This window comes from Cupressus sempervirens, chromosome 1, assembly GCF_028749045.1.
Source record: "Cupressus sempervirens isolate cs-2001-9-10 chromosome 1, ASM2874904v1, whole genome shotgun sequence".
NCBI lineage: Eukaryota > Viridiplantae > Streptophyta > Pinopsida > Cupressales > Cupressaceae > Cupressus > Cupressus sempervirens.
Genome location: NC_143118.1, coordinates 59,820,961 through 59,836,314, shown reverse-complemented (window position 1 = coordinate 59,836,314; position 15,354 = coordinate 59,820,961). Strand labels below are relative to the sequence as shown.

At 37.0% G+C, this 15,354-nt stretch overlaps 1 protein-coding gene across 1 annotated transcript in view; it reads right to left on the bottom strand.

Annotated features, from left to right (window-relative positions):
* ALA3 (aminophospholipid ATPase 3) overlaps positions 1-15,354 on the bottom strand; it is a 151,550-nt gene that overhangs the window by 102,705 nt on the left and 33,491 nt on the right. The gene's annotated exons all lie outside the window — the stretch shown is intronic.

Below are 15,354 nucleotides of genomic sequence, written 5' to 3'. Positions count from 1 at the left end.
TTCCAAGACTATTGAGGGAATTTTAAATATTTGATATGGATATTCCAGACTGAGGAAATAAGTATTATGGAGTGGCTTCAATAATTGAAATACAATCATTCAGTATTCTTGAACCGACGGCTCTGCGGCATGTGTATGAGGCAGCTTCAGTAATTAAAACCTGGCATTTTCAATTGATAAAAATTCTTTTATACACACTCTTCAAGAATTTTCGGTGCAAAAACTTGTTCTGGCATAACATTTCCTGACCTTGGCAGCTTTTGACTGTAGTTTGCATTTAGAAAGTAGTCGCATTCAAATTCTCAGTAAATGATATTATACACGAACTGATCCTTAGTGGAAGCAGAATATAGTTAGAATCGGGCAGCATTTTAAGTCAAGTATGCAAAGAATCAAGCAATAATTGGGTCAGGGTATGGTACTGTTAAAAGAATTGATATATGGTTTCCTGAAGCGGCATTAATCATTTGAGCTATTCTGGGCAGAGTTTTTTGGATGAGCATGTTAGAGGTGCTCGCAAGCTCAGTTTGAGAGCTTGGGGCCTTCCTCCCTTGTAATGTCCCCTTTTCTGGGACATTATAATTCTGTGTGCTGGCTCGCTTCGCCTAGGTTTCAGGGGTGGAAAGGTTTTTTACAAGGTTCAGTTCAAAGTTTGGCCTAGGCATTTCCAGTTTCAGACCCATTGGAGCAGTTTTGGCAAGTTGTCCGGATACTTACTATATTTAGTAAGTAAACAGAGCACAGTATTTTCGCTACCTCAGTGTTGGTTTGGAAGCGTCTCACCGAGAGCTTTCCAACGAGCTATTGCATGTGATTATCTGAGTTCATTTGGTCAGCTATTTTAATGCCTGATGATTATATGTTTTCCTGACTAAGTGACTATTAAAGTCATTTAATTTGTCACTTTATTTTAAAAAGTTAATATATTCACTTAAGTGACTAAAGGGCAAAAAAGGTGCTTTATCCCACATTGCTTAAAAGAACGTGCATCACATTGGGACAAGTGATAAAGGTACAACAATGCTCTACATGAGAGGATATGAAGATTATAATATTCAAACAAATATTAATCTGGGAGTTGGAAACAGTTGCTGGTTATTTCTTTGAGAACGCAAACCCTTGAAGAAACTTTGGAGGTTGGACGCAAACCTAGCCTTCTTTCAGGTTTTATCTATATTGCCAATCTGACTGTTATTTCTCTTTGTAAGATTGGATATTCTTAATTGTTGCATGTTATCGTATTGCTGATGTATAATATAGTAACGTTATTAGGCAACCACTGGTGATTAATTACTGGTTTATATTGTACTTCTGAATATCACAAATCTGTTGGTTACAAATCGACTGAAGTTCTAAAATTTGTATCAAATATTGGTTTACTGTTCGGATTTAAATTTGCAAGTTTATATCAGGGGTTTTAGAAAAAATATCCGGAAAGGGATATTACAGTGGTATCAGAGCCTAGCATTCTACCAACCTGTGAGGTAATTGGATCAAGTGAGAAGTGTTTGAAGAGATTTTCTGAATATTATTTGTATGGAGTTTTGGCAGCGTATGAGGTTTTTCTTCAGATTCAAGTTGCAGAGGTACATCATACAGGGTTTTCTAGCTGCAGTATTTTACAGAAAATCTATAGAGTTGTGATAAAAAGGAGCTTTCTTCTACAACATTGTTTACCGGAAAATAAGCTTGGACTTTTGTAGACACAAGAAGGAGGCCATTTTGCATTCAAAGTTTTCATCTCAGAAATACGCAGGAAGAATAGTATGCAGAGGTCGTCTTGGGCTGAGGTTGAGGTATAATACAAAGGCAGGGAACTAAGTTTTTTTTACTTGCCATAGTAGTCGTTGTTTATTGCTTTGGCTAAGACCAAAAAAGGGGGAATAAACCACGCATGAGGCAAGAACTGTGGGCTGAGTTTGTACTGAGATGCATCGCCAAGAAGTTAAGCGGATACTCCAGGTGTGAGCGGAACTTCCCCAGCCAGGTCTTCACATCATCACAGACCCCAGTTATGCAACAATAACATTCACCTAATCTGTTTGTATTCAGCACCAGTGAAGAGGGTTGCCATGGAGTGTATGGTAGGACGGGATGAGAGGGAAGTGTAGCCTAGACGCCGAATATTGAAGAGGCCAAATATTGCACTCAAAGTCGGCTTACGAGTACGGGTTTGTTATTTCTTCTTTTTCCCCTCGCTTATTATCATGGCAAGTGCTACTACGGTTTTAAGTCTGAGTCGATGTTAAGGACAAGTCACTAGTACGAGGTGTTGTGAGCTAAAAACTCCACCTGGACAGGACAGATAAGGGAGGAAAATAATAACTCTCATACAGGTGCAAGCGAAAATCTGAGGAGGCTCGGATCTCACATCCACCACAGTAGAGAGTGAAGTAAACGTCTTGGCAATACCTTCACACAATCGGACAAGGTGGATGCATAGAGAGTGAAGTCATATACAGCAGTTCGGGCCACCGTAGGAAGGAATGCGGGTAGAGGTAGTCGATGGCATAGGTGACTCTCATCCACTGGTATTCGATAGCCTAGAGTGTCATGAGTAATACCACGGGTAAAAAGAGAACATTGCGGCAAGATTTGAGGTATATTGTCAGTTTTTTGAAGGTCGCAAGCAACATTCGAGTCAAGGGACTCTTCACAATCATACACAGGTAGGCATAGAGGCATATCCAGTCGCGCAGGAGAAGGAGGACGTGCCATCGAGTTGAATGCATTTGAACTCACGGGTCACTTCAGCAACTGCGGAATTGGGTTATCTACACAATTCCATGTGCATTGATTGCTTTGAAGGGTCACACCAGTAATATCTGAGAGGAGCGGCTATGAACTATCATCCTATGGGTCCGTGATAGAACTCTTCTAAGTCTTCTTGAAACAATTATATCTGGCATACTATAGCAAGTGTACCTGAGTTATTCTTATTTTTGAGTATTAGGCATCTTCCTTAGTACGCCAAGCTTAAAACGCTGTATGTTCATTTATTTGGAAGAAATCGAAGAATTACTGATTATGCTTATTGCTTCATATCTATCATTCATGTCGAGGAGGGGTAGTGATTGTGCAGTCGAAGTAAATACTATAGTGACTAAGTTTTTATGCCGAATATTTGACGGAATGTCTTAACCAGTTCATAGAGGTATTACGCAAACTTGTGAAGCTTGTTTTCAGAACATATTCAGTTGCTTGTGAAGAACCATTTGACAAAATTCCTCTCAACTATATATATTCAACATTTTGGTCCTCTCAGCTACAAGTCAGGATTTGTGTGATTCACGTAGACACAAGTAATTTTGGAGTGGACACACTAAAAAACATATTAGCTGTTGTGTTTAGCATTTAGTTACTTGAATATTTAAGAGCTAGACAGTAGCATATAAACTCGCACGACAGGTTTTCTTCCAACCATTTGACGAATTTCACGAAAACTTGAACCCGTAGTATCCTTATAACAAACAAAGCAAACAGAACAGTTAGTTGATGTGCTGAGAAGGTTGCACGGTCATCAGGCATTGGTAACCATCATTAGACGCAATTTGGCTTTAGAATTCTGCCCTCAAACTGCAAAGATTATTGGTACAAATGCAAATCAACAGGCCATTGTCCAGAAACGATGTGAACTAATGTGTCAATGTTTATTAGAACGGATTTTGCAGGCAGAAGAAACAAATAGTGAAGAATCAGAAGTTCGGGCTCTCCCGTATGTATTGGCATTACATGCATTTTGGTTAATCATTTGTACTCATTTTCATGCGGTACATGAATAGCTACATGGCAAAGGAAGTGTGACAAGATTTTCAACTCGATTTTAAAACTAAAGTAAAGAGACTATACAATGAATATAACAAATTTCCGTCAAAGCTCCAAAAAGAACTTTATTTCATTGATTATGTGGACTTTCAGCTAGAGCTGCAAAACAAGACAGATATGATAAGAAACAAATGCTATGAATTGGCTCGAGATCTTCTTGCAAAGGACAGTTACAAAAATTTGCACAGGGAAGATATCAATCAACCTGATAGTAGTACTAAAAAGGAAGTGCAACTTTCAGATGATAGTATGCAAAGTATTAATAATGGCACAAGTACACTAACAAGTAATTGGGAGACAAAAGTATCTTATAGAGCTGTTTACACCAGTCTTTTTGATGAGCAGGTTAATGGCCCATGTAGTGGAGTTGACCAAACCACCAATGTTGGCAACTCCAGTAGCTTATTTGGTAACATGGAAATTAACTTGGATAAATTTTATGATGATGATGCTAGGCTGAAAATTATGTCAAATTTTGAGGAGGAACAAATGGACCCAATGTTTGCACGATAGATGATATAGCACGCATTGAGTTAGAGGACATATCTGAAAATGTTGCTCCACTAGTTGTTGAAAAATCAAAAAATTCTATGGAGAACAGCCCACCTGTGTTTGAAGAAGATGGTCAAAAACCATTATCACTCATTGACTTATTGAATATGCTTTTGGTCAAAGAGGACAAGATTGTCCAAGTATTGACAAGGATGGATGATTCTTCCAAATTGGTTGAAGATCTCATGTGGAAGGTTGTGATAAAAGAGAGACATGGAAATGTATGTGGCGTCACAACTCCTCTTTTACATAGTATTATTGAAACGTTGAAAATGATAAAATATGAGTACTTGCAACTATTAATGGATAGAGATCTAGCAATAAAATTTGGAAGGGGCAAGGAGAGTCAGGTAGATGAGCTATGCCTTCAATTGAGCTTAACACATTATTCCATCCACAAAGCTGAAAATCAAATGAGTGTGGCAGCCACTTATGAGAAAGATAAACAGGGTTCAAGAGCCCAAGAAATCACACAAATCATTGAAGGAATTCATAAAGTGGGTAGATGTAAAGGCAAACAATGTGATTCAATCACGTGTTTCCCATTTGAGACTTTCTATGGTGAGAAAAATTCTATGGATCAGCAAGTTGATGAGTCTGAAAAATTTTATTTTTTGACAACAGCTGTACATCTTCACATGAGCACATGGTTAGTGATACAATAAGTGAGGATAATTCAAAAATTTCAATTAATGGTGAACCATCCTCTTGCGAAGACTTAGACATAAGCGAGAGTACTTATGGTGGGGCGGGAAGTTCAGATTTATCCTTCGCATGCACTGAGAAATTTTTCAGCTTAACCAGAGTTTTATCACCTAGCTCTTATGAGATGGTCACAAACTACTTGTTGATTGGTGATTTTACCTGTTGGTATATTCTAGCTATCAGTGGTTTGCCTGTGTATGATGATAGTATATTCGCTGATTCTATTTGGCCTTCAGGGGTCAATGAGTTATTTGCAGCTAAGTGGGGAGAGCATACATTAACTTACGTACCACATGAGGTGTCCACATTTTTTACTCAGCAGTATACTGGAGACATTGTTAGCATTCATGATGTTGGTGATTCACCAACCACTCTTTCCTTTACCGAGGATCATGCTAATTGGGTGATCAAGGATCCAAGGGCTAATAGTATCCTACATCTAGTCGTTTATGCTATGTTGTTACACAGTCACAAGGTTATGATCTGTGTGTTTCAACATTCTAACATATCAGAGATCCAGAGATCAGGACTACTTCGTTTTCACCTGGGTGATATAGTGATTGAGTTAGAATGGCCAGATCTATCATTGTCATCAGTACAGATATTGCAGGGGTGGTACAGTGGTATAGTGGTGCAGATATTACAGGAGTTGGTCAAAGGTATCTCAGATAGCGCGCGAGTTCTCACTTGGGATCCAGGGGGAGCATCCTTATGTATTGCCTTCCATCGGGGAGCTAGGAGGAGAGTTTGGATGTTATCATATTGTGGTGGATATTGGCATATTGTCGAGCTCCCATTTTCACTTGAAAATAGAGACTCATAGGGTCACTCATGGAGTGAGACATTCATTCTGACTAAGGGTATTAGTACACGAGGCAGCAGCAGATGGCAGTTGGTGACCCTTAATGGTAAGCCTTGGGATCCCGGCATTCAGTTATTTGGCACATCGATTCCTCTTATACTGCTTTGCCATTCGAGATTTTAGATGATGCATGCTGTGTTACATCGACTGAGGAGTAGAATCTCCTTCTCAAGACAAGTATGGGATCCTGGCATTTGGTTTTTGCAAGTATGAGCGAATTGCTTGAGGGCAAGCAATCTTTGAGAAGGGAGGCTTTGTAATGTCCCCTTTTCTGGAACATTATAATTCTGTGTGCTGGTTCGCTTCGCCTTGGTTTCAGGGGCGGAAAGGTTCTTTACAGGGTTCAGTTCGAGGTTTGGCCTAGGCATTTTCAGTTTCAGACCCATTGGAGCAATTTTGGCAGGTTGTCCACATACTTACTATTTTTAGTAAGTAAACAGAGCACAGTATTTTTGCTACCTCAATGTTGGTTTGGAAGCGTCTCGCCAAGAGCTTTCCAACAAGCTATTGCATGTGATTATCTAAGTTCATTTGGTCAACAATTTTAATGCCTAATGATCATATGTTTTCCTGACTAAGTGACTTTATTTTAAAAAGTTACTATGTTCACTTAAGTGACTAAAGGATAAAAAAAGTGCTTTATCCCACATTGCTTAAAAGAACGTGCATCACATTAGGAGAAGTGATAAAGGTACAACAATGCTCCACATGAGAGGATATGAAGATTATAATATTCAAACAAATATTAATCTGAGAGTTGGAAACAGTTGCTGGTTATTTCTTTGAGGACGCAAACCCTTGAAGAAACTTTAGAGGTTGGACACAAACCTAGCTTTCTTTCAGGATTTATCTGTATTGCCAATCTAACTGTTATTTCTGTTTGTAAGATTGGATATTTTGAATTGTTGCATGTTATTGTATTGCTGATGTATAATATAGTAACGTTATTAGGCAACCATTGGTGATTAATTACTGGTTTATATTGTACTTCTAAATATTGGAGGAATAAACAATCTTTTTTGAGTTCTCTCGTATGCAAATCTGTTGGTTACAAATTGACTGAAGTTCTAAAATTTGTATCAAATATTGGTTTACTGTTCGGATTTAAATTTGTAAGTTTATATCACGGGTTTTAGAAAAAATATCCAAAAAGGGATATTACATCCCTCCTCTGCTGACCCAATTTCAGCAAGTCACTCTTTCCTCAGCAATTAGCTAGACATTTAGACATCACACTTGACAAGGCTTGGGTTGGCCTTGACGGCACCCTCTTTTTGTGGTTCCTTTCTGTGGTTGATCATCTTTGAGCTCTTAGGAAGCTTTTCCCTTTCCCCACCAAAATTTATCTCAATGAGGATCTCACTAAATCACATGTCAAAAATGGGTTGTTATAAAGAACCTCGCAGCAGTTATTCTAGATTCTCCTCAATCTGGATGGGAATTGAGATCAGTCACCAAGGTCAAATGACAATTGCAACAGCAATTGGGCATGACGGAGCGCAAAGTGGTTCCCTGTATGTCAGCTATTGGAAAGGCAATGGTACGTTATGGTCCTTGTTGGGTCTCTTTCATGATGCTCTTGGTTCTACAGAAATTTCCCTAGCTGCAGAGACTCGTGAGAGCCCTATCCATCCTTTTCTTGGCATCTCTGGCTACAAGCGGTTGTCTTCTTTTAGGGATGAGGTCAGATGTTCTAATGGGATTAGGCGGTCAGGTGGGGTTTCTTGTTTGGTAGACACAGTTTCTTCAACACAACTTTTGTGGTTCATTCTACAATTCAACACGACTTCAATGGTGTGGAAAAGCTAGTTTAAGCTAGGTTGACAAATGAGCGTCTTAGTCATGCTCACGAGCTCAATTTGAGAGTTCAGGGTCTTCCTCCCTCCTCCGTCGATGAGAAACACAAGGATGATGTTTGACAATTTTCCATTTTAAAGGTCATACAGGAGGTTGGGTCTTCTAATATCATATAAGTGGTGATAGAGTTAGCTAGTTTAATACTTGAGAGTGCTTGCAAACATGTTTTTTGGACTACATGTTGTGTACATGTCTTGAATAATGCTTCAAACCACATGTCGTCACTGAAGCTAGAGACATACAAATGCTTATATGAACCCTCACACTTCACTTGCACTATTCCAGTTTTATTCAAAGAAAGAACCCCTCGAGCTCAAACTAGTTGAGACTAGATAAGCCAGCCATTTTAATTTGTTGGGGAGGATGATGGAAATGTTTTTAATATTTTATTTTGAAAGTTTAATTTTCATTATTAATAGTGTTAATGTCATAATTTCTTATTTTAAAAATCTTAATTGTTGCTCGCAAATATATTTTCGATTATATTTGCTTTGGAAAGATCTATGAGACTTTTGATAGCATGCATAATCAAATGAAGCAAGTAATTTGTGACAAGGATCCTAGAATGCAATTCTATTAGGAGCATATTATGACTAATATTGTCACAAAAAGGTGGAACACAATGAACATCACTCTACACACCTAGACTTGTCGAATGCTTTGTCTTAAGGATGGTGAGATGATGCAGACACTTATAGCAACCATTTGTAAAATGTATCACATTGAGGCAATCATACTTTGAGAGAAGTGGCGTAAAATTTCCAATCTTCAAGGTCCTACATTCAAAGAACTTTAAGCTAAGGCAGAGAGGGCCACTATTGCACAAAGAAACCCAATTGAATGGTTGAAATTTTATGGAAACAACACTCCAAAGTTGAAGCAACTTGCTATCACTCCATTAAAAGAGCCTCAAAAAAAGCAGAAAAACTAGTTACAATTCATAGTGCCTTGAGACTTCAGGGTCAGCAAGCCATCATTGGCAAAGTCCAACAGCACGATGGGAAGTTGATCTTAAAAAAATTTAGGCAGATTGATGAGCAGGTGCAACCAGGACAAGTCAGCCTTACATAGGATGATCCACTTCAGAGTGACAGTAACATGGACAGTTCTTTGAATATTGAAAACTGGAATCGGGCAGAGTTTCATAGATTGTTGAATTTTGAAGTTTGAAATTCAGTCACTTGACTTAAAAATATGAAAAACAAAAATGCTTTAACAGAGCTCTCATGAGACTCATGATTAATTTTGTTGCTGTTTATACTACTGTTATACTGCCATTAGACAGCTGCTGTCATGATTTACTTTTGTATTGATATTGTTATTATTAGTTATTATATCATTGTCGTCTGTCTATTTGTCTGTGTATACATGCATAAATCACTGCTGCTTGCCTGCCTATATATGTGTGTGTACGCGCGCGCGCATGTGCGTGTGTGTGTGCATGCCTATAGACACATCTACAACTGTCTGCCTGCCTATATACATACATACATACATACATACATATATATATACTGCCTATGTACATACATGCATACGTGTGTGTGTACAGGCAGACAAATAGACCTTTGTGTGTGTGTGCGCGCGTGCCTATAGATGCATCTACAACTGTCCACCTGCCTATATACATACATACATACATATATATATATATACTGCCTATGTACATACATGCATACATGTGTGTACGGGCAGACAAATAGACACACACACACACATATATATATATGCCTACCTGGCTGCCTTATCTATTGGTAGAAAAATAGGCCTATATATCTATATATATTCACCTTTATTATAGTTTAATAAATAGAATTAAACTATAGTTTTATATGATACAATAGCTGCATAGAAAATTCTATTTTTTAGATATTGTAACCAACTTCTACTGAATAGAAAAAGGAAAAAGAAAATTGATAAAATCGAGAACAATTATCGAGAAAATCGATATTGACTATTAGTAAAATGGTAACATATTTTCTCTCAAATTATATCATACACTTGGATGAAGATTTTTTTTCCTCGGCTTACTAAACAGACCATTATCATACAAGATGAGTTTCTATTGGAAAATAGCCCACTTGAGATTGTGGAAGAGTACAAATACTTGGGCATCGATTTTCATAACAAACTCAATTGGGATACTTGCAGATCAAAAAGGATCCAAGGGGGCTGGAAGGCGCTATACTCTTTACAAAACAAGTGCAGGAACGCAGAATTATGGGATTGGACGACCATGAAAACTCTTTTTGGTTTGCTGGTCACTCCGGTTATTTTATACGGATGTGAAGTGTGGGGAGATAGTATGTCCGAATAGAAATCGCAGCACGTAGAAAGAATTCAAAAACACTTCATCACATGCAATCTTAAAGTCAAGACCACAGTTCCGTATGAGATCCTTTTGGCGAAGGTGGGTTCCCATCCATTAGAAGCCGTTGCTTTGGTCCAAATGATAAGCTACTTAAAAAAAACCCAAGGTCTGGAAACACATCGTTGGCCCAAGTTGATCATAGAGGAAAAACTTGTGAGGCGGAAAAGCACATGGATGAAGCAAAATGACAAATGGATGCGAAAATGGGATATCAACATCCAAACTTGTTCGGATAACATTACAGAAATAAAAAAGTTTGTCAATGAAAAATTTCACAATATTCTGTGGACAAGACACATAGGGCGGAAAAAATCCTATTACATTAAAGAATTTAATCCCACTTATAGTAATGATGAAAAGGCCTATATAAGAGCACCTATTAACTGGAAAGCAAAAATGTTGATGGCACAACTTAGAACTAGTTCACATCAGCTGCGATGTGAAACTGGTCGGTGGCAAGTTCCAAAGGAAGAGTGGGCAGACAGAACATGTTTATTTTGTAATATGGGAATAGTTGAGACAGAGCAGCACTTTGTCAAGGACTGCCTGGCTTACAATGACATCAGATCTGGTTATACAAAAATATTGCAGAACAAGGACTTCAACTATTTATTCGAGGAAGATCAAGTGAAGAGAGCAGCAGATTTGATTACCAAACTTCAGAGGAGAGACAAGTTATCCAAAACTTTACAACTGACTAGTTCCGCTCCTAACTCAGGAGGGTGATTGCATGGGTCCCATAGACTACTTTAGTCTCGTGGACGTCATTAAAATCTATCATATCATATCATATCATATCATTTTTCGTCTTCTCAATCATCGATGATTATAGAATCCAATTCCTCTAATTGATCCCTTACTACCTATAAGTAAAGAACATTTGTTGTTTGGCCCACTCATGGGCATATTGGGGCTAATCCAATTTTGAAAAGGGAGACGGCATTATGGATACCTCTAGAGGAGGGAGGGGTTAAAATTAATTTTGACGGGGGCGGCAAGGGGAAGCCCAGGTGTATCAAGGTGTGAATGTGTGGCAAGAGACCATAAGGGCAACTTGCATTCCCAACTAAACGCTTGTAGGATGGTACAAATAACACTGTAGAATGTTTTGCTGCTAGGGAAGCTTTGGGATTAGGAGCAAAAATTGGATGTAAACACATACATCTAGAAGGAGACTTGAAAATCATTATCAATGGTATTATGAGAGGAAAGATGGAAGCATGGCATATGGATCAAAGTATACGGCAAATCAAGGAGCTACTTTTGGACTTTGATGATTTTAAAGTTTCACATTGCTTCCGAGAAGTGAATAGAGTGGCGGATCGGTTAGCCAATTTAGGTGCCAATTCAACATTGGGCCCTCAATATGAAATTCTTGAGGACTTTCGTCACCTTGGTAATTAAATAAAGAGAGCAAATTTGTGTGGCCAATAGATTTAATAATTCACTCATGTTACTTCAATTTGGAGTCTGAAAGGAATGGCATCACGATTTCGACTTACAATGACATTAATCATCCCACGATAAGTAGAGATCTCCATGTTACCAATGCATCCCTCGCATGTGTCAAAGGAGTGTTTGGCTTGCTTCGGTACTTTGTTCCAGAGAGTTCCAAGGCTCGAATTCTTAGATACAAACCTATGAAGGCCAGATATCCATGCGGCACCTGAAACATATCTTTGTTCTTGATGAACTGAGCTTTCTGAAAGGTGTTTAGCAGTTATTAGGGCCAGAGTATCTGGAGGCTTTCTGGAAGAGGAGGTCAAATTTGGATGTGGCATTGTTATTTGTGGCACTTCCGTTGATGGTGGGGGGATTGAAAGAAGAGGTCCCTCGGGTCATGACTGCAAGTGTGGACAGGCAATGGCTTTTGGGACTGGATGACATTATTGAGTGAGTTGTTCTAGGTGTTGGAATTGAGATGGGTACTAAACCTTCGCGGTTGATTGGCAGAGGAGACTCTTCCATTCAACCACTAGTGGTGTGACCTTCTTCAAATCCGCAAGGCAATCATATCCCCAAAGCAGAACAGGGTTGGAAAATGATCATGGAATACCTAACTGACCACATTTGGGTGACAAAGGAGAAGGAGTGAGGCTTTACGTTAGCCCCTGGACAACAAATTCGCCATCAGATTTCGAAGAAATCTCATCTGCATGAGGGTGCGTCCACAACAGAGGGAATATGGGTCAATGCCTCTCTGCTTACTAATGAGGGGAAAGGCAATGGAAAGCACAGCAGGATGAGTCAAGGGTTCTCGGTGAAGGATGACCGCTCAACCCCAACTTTTACTCATGAGGAAGCGGCGAATTGGTTCAAGAAGTAGCTGACAACAGAGGTGGTGGTGGCTCTTTTTGTTTTAGAGATCGGTTTAATGTATGGGTGGGTGGTTTGTACTATTAGAGTGTTAATATTTTGTTTTTTGTTTATCTAATGGTATCTGTAAGGGCAAGGTAAGGGTAGTTTGAACTGTAAGGCTCTCAACTGTATTGCCATAATGTACTCTCTTTATCAATATCAATACAAAACAAATATTACCTATCAAAAAAAAAAAGAACGTTTGTTGTTATATTTTCTATAACAAAGCTTAGTGGTTTGAAATTAAATGAGTTATTTCAATACCTTATATCATTTTGATATAACTTTAATTGTAGCAGTCTATAGTACTTAAGCAGATGGTATTATTCTACCTCCATTATTATTAAGTGATCAATCTCCTCTATTAGAAAGGAAATGCTATATTTCAATGATCTCCAAGTCATAATTAATAGTTATTTGAATAAATATTGTTACATTTACATGTTTAACAGATGGAAAATACCTGACTAAAGGAATGCTAATTATATTCAATCCCAACCTAAAATTCAATTCATTACCCACCTAGGGGGGAAACTTTTCTGACAACAATGTAAACCACTAAAACGATCAAAAATTTGGTCATTTTTATCCTTTCCCCCAATTAATTATTTTAATTAAATTATATATGAAAGAGCACAATAGCATAATAATATTAATACTTTTGTCAATTTAAAATATGAAAACTACAAGAAAGGTAAAAAGAAGCTCTTAGCTGTTCATCTTATCTTATACATAAGATATGCGCTCATTACCCCTTTTTTACAATCTTTATAGCTCCTTTTTTTGTGGTCAAAGTCGATTTCTGAATTATCTATCATTAGTATGATATATATTATTACTTAGATTATATAATATAATATGACAAATTCATCACTAGACCATTTATTAATTCCTATTTAAGTTTCAAATTCAAAATTATTCTAACCTTTCAATCACTCAACATCTACAATTCAATTATTTTGCTCAAAACATTTTTTAAAAGAGTTCATGGAACCAAGCTATCAAACATTCCCAAATCAAATAAAGAATCACTTATTTGATCTTCATCATCTACTATCTGGTTTAATGTCTATTTAATAACTCTTTTACTCACAAATGCAATGTATGCATTTGGCTCGACAATCGTGACATTAGCCAACTTACCAAAGCTAAGCTAGCAGTCACTCCACTTGTCGTCAGAGATGTCAGCACTGAAATATATGGCAATTTTTTTTTCCTTTTGATGTTGTATGCAACACAGCAGCTATCTTATTCATTTGCATTAAGCTAAAACTTCCTTCTTGAATAAGCACTCCACCAGAAGCACATATGAGAATTAATGGAAGAAGATGCTCAGTAACATACTGTATTAAACGGGTTATTTTCCCACCCACTACCAATCCCATACTGCCTCCATGAACTGAAGATCCATAGCTCCGAGTGTGACATGAAGTCCATTTATTTGACCTATGCCTGTTTGAATAGCATCGGGTAAACTTGTTTCTTTTTTATAGGAAGCGGTATAATCGTCATAACTATAAATTCGCCCTTTCCTAGATTAAGTGTACTCTTAATTGATTTTACACCACCATCAGCATACACTCTTTCTTCTTTAGTTTAAGAAGCATATTCTTATTCAATATCCTCAGTATCTTCAATATCTTCTTTTGCAGTTTCGTCTTTTTTCTTATAAAAATTTCTTTGCTATCTAATGCTACTGTAGAAAAAAAAATCATTATCTCTAGTAAATAGAGAAAATTTATGTCAGTCTCAGTATCTTCAGTACACAACAATAAATTATTGTCACAAACTTTTTTGTCTGCATTGTAATGGAGGAATAGATTTTCTATTTGTCGAAATTACTCGACACTTTTTGTACTTGTACTAAATGGTGGATCATCATGCATGATATGATCAATGATATTATCACACTCATAGCAATCTTGTTTTTTAACGTATTCCACTAGAATATCAGAACAGAACCAATAGAATTCTTCTCCTTTAAGTAAACCACAACAACAAATTATAAACCTAAATTTAAGTTTTTTCAAGCCCAGATATCTTTCCATCAACATATTGTCGTATGTTTTTGCAGCCATAAAAAGTAATTTGTCTCTGGATCATTTCCTGGATAAAATGGAAATAGTTTTTTTAATTTTCCTTTCCTTTCTTTTTTCTTCCTTAAAATAAAGTTCTATTTTCACTAAGTTTACTGCCGCTACTTTCAAGAACTTATCTTGTGATAGAAATTGCTCTTTTAAATTGGCTAATTGTTTATTTAATTTAATTAGGAAGGTAAAATATATGAAAAATTGAAGCTCAAGCAAATCAATTATAGATCGTACAAGTTGAATAGGATTTTCTAGTATAGCAAAAAAAGCATTTATACTTTGATCATTTTCATCAAATGCTGCATCTAGAAAATCACTCACAATATCTATTGACAATAGAGTTATAAGTTCATCATTGTCAAATGGCAAATCTATATTTAAAATACGCATGAACCATATAAGTTGTTCATCATCTTTCAAATCTTTATCTATATCTAAAATAGATAAGAGCGTAAATCACTGTAATTCATCTGTTATTTTTTATGTATTTCAAAAAGTACCAATTTAACTGTTTTCAAACCTGTATCAATAATATTTTGTATTATCTTAATACTTTACTTTTTTTCTAAACTTTAAGTATTTTCTGAATTTCTTTTCTAATACAACCTTAACGATATTAACAAGAGTAATATTGTATCCTACTAATGTTTTCGACTCATTTTTTATATATGTCTATTTGTCTGCCTGTAGACACATTTATCAGTGCCTGACTGCCTGCCTATATACATATATAT